Below are 2,657 nucleotides of genomic sequence, written 5' to 3'. Positions count from 1 at the left end.
ATGAACATATATTTTAGTTAATAATGAAATATTAGATGGTTATTTATTCTGACCACATCATATTGAATTTTTGTAAAAATAAAATACATTTTTTTACACCAAAATAATTTAGGGTATTTTTTTCAAATATTTTAGGGGGGCTCCAGCCCTCCTAAAATTGGCCTAGTGACGTCACTGCACTCCGTGAAGTGGGAAACAAACAGATTAAAATCTAAAAATAGAATTTGGGATGAATAGAATTGCACTTCTCTTTTTGGTGGGGGGGGGTATCGCCCAGCCATAGCAGGAGGATCTGAAGGCTGAGTCATGGAGAGGAGGGGGTTCTGGTTTGGAACCACAGGGTCTCACTTTATGCAGATGATGTGGTCCTGTTGGCATCTGTGATGAGGGTCAGTTCCTCTAAATCTGAGGCCATGGTTCTCAGCTGGAAAATGGTGGAATGTCCCCTTCAGGTCCATGGTGTTACCACCATAGGTAAGGGGTGGGACATGTCCCCCACACTTCCAATATCTGTGCCCTCTGTCCCCCCCACATTTTTCAGCCGAAGCAGAAAAAAAGTGTCCTCCCCATTTAAAAGATGGTGATTACGTCCTTGTCCGGGTCGGGGGAGAGTCTCTGCTTCAAGTGGGGGAGTTTAAGCATCTGGGTGTCCTGTTCCTGAGGATGGAGCAGGAGGTGGGTTGACGAATTGGGGCCTCATCCTCAGTAATGAGGGCGTTGCTTTGGTCAGTCGTGGTGAAGAACGAGCTGTCGACAGGCAAAGCTCTGGATTTACTGCTCTGTCTACGTTCCAACCTCTCCTGTGCTCATGAGGCGTGGATCATGACCGAAAGAACCTGATCCTGGATGCAATCGACCAAAATGAGCTTCTTTGTAGGGGGGCGCCAGGTTCAGCCTTAAGCCGGGTACACACCAAACGTGTTTGGAGCAGCCAAAGCAGCCAGTTTACATGCAAAGTCTATGGTGGACAAGCATCTAGGAGCAGCGCAGCACGTAGCGGCGCATTTTGCCAGTTGAGAGCAGCGCGCAACATGCGGCAGGTCCAAAGCAGCGGCTGCTGAAGTTCAACAAATTGAACTTTGGCTGCTCGACACGCAGCAGCAACCAATCGGGAGAGATTTTTTTTTTTCAAGTGACGGTTTCAAGAACCCGACAGGACAGGAGCCTTATTAGCTGAAATCGACAGTCTGCAGTTGGTGATCTGGCTGGAGAGATCAACACCGATGTGATGAGACAGCGCTCGGGACAAAAAAAAAGTTCCTCAGCAGTTCCTGGATTGGCGAAATTAAACCGCCTCTAAATTATCTGGTGAATTATTTATCTGCTGTGCGCAACGTTCGCTTGTGCTTTAATAAATAACACAAAGCCATTGTATTTATTTTATCTTTATTTCACCCATCATTAAAGACAGACCGGAAAAAAACCAAGACCCTCCTCCCTCCACAGCCTCTGGTCTGGTCCCGGTCTGAAAAAAAAAGTCCGTCAGAGCACCTCTAAATTATCTGGTGAATTATTTATCTGCTGTGCACAATGTTCTCTAGCTCTTTATTAAATAAAGCAAAGCCATTTTATTTATTTTATCTTTATTTCAACCTTCAACAGACCGGAAAAAGAACAAAGATGCTCCTCCCATTGCGCGTCTTCAGCTGCATTCGGTGAACGGACAGCTGTCGACAAGCAGCCAAAGCAGCGGCAGGAGCATTCTTGCTGCTCCAAACGAGTTTGGTGGGAACCCGGCTTTAGAGATGGGGGAGGAGCTTGGAGTAGAGCTGCTGCTCCTCCACATCGATAGGAGCCAGCTGAGGTGGCTCATCTGATCTGGACGCCTCCCTTCAGAGGTGTTCCACAAGTCCCACTGTTAGGATACCTCAGGGAAGACCCAGCAATAATTTAGAGCCGTTTGGTTGATACTGGTTATTTACTGTGGAGTTTATGAGTTAAAGACAAAGTTTATAAAATATGTCGCAGAGAGAGTCGCACTCAGAGGACAACACTCAGCCACTACCACACTAACGCTGAATCAAACTAAGTGGGTTTTTACTGTCGTTAGCATCCGTTAGCTGCGGCAGCCATCTTGAATGTGATTGATTTTAAAAGTTGTGTTTATAGAAGCAAACCTGATGACTCTGTCCTCTGGTGCTTGAGAGATTTCGCTAACAGAAGGACAGAAACTTCCGCTTTCTGCAATCTTCTGCAAATCTTTACGACTCCAGCAGTAAAACACAGAAAGTGTTGGCTGCTGGGAGGACATGGCAGCTGAGAGAGCAGGAAACAGCTGGTGCCCCCCCCCCCAACATGGTTCACTGCCTGCATACCAACAACATCAACCCCCAGCAGCAGATATCATCTCTGCTACTGTTTTTTTTTAGCGTGAGTGAAATTAGAGGTGATTAGTAAAAACAAACATTATTGTTCAGCTGCTATAAATCAGAATTACACAGAATTAGTGGCTGAACGAGCCGAAACCTCATCAGCATGACGAGTGAAGCAGCTGCGCTTATTTTTAGAACAATTCTGGATTTTTTATTTTTTTTTTTCATTTAAAGGACTCCATTAGTGTTGAAACAGACGAAAAGCTAAACCTCTGAGTGGGAGAGCAAATAACACAAAGCATGAACATTTACAGAAACATCAGTTTAAAGCAGCAAATATAATAA

The sequence above is a fragment of the Austrofundulus limnaeus genome, unplaced genomic scaffold (genome assembly GCF_001266775.1).
Source record: "Austrofundulus limnaeus strain Quisiro unplaced genomic scaffold, Austrofundulus_limnaeus-1.0 Scaffold511, whole genome shotgun sequence".
NCBI classification, from domain to species: Eukaryota; Metazoa; Chordata; class Actinopteri; order Cyprinodontiformes; family Rivulidae; genus Austrofundulus; species Austrofundulus limnaeus.
This window is presented reverse-complemented; position numbering follows the sequence as displayed.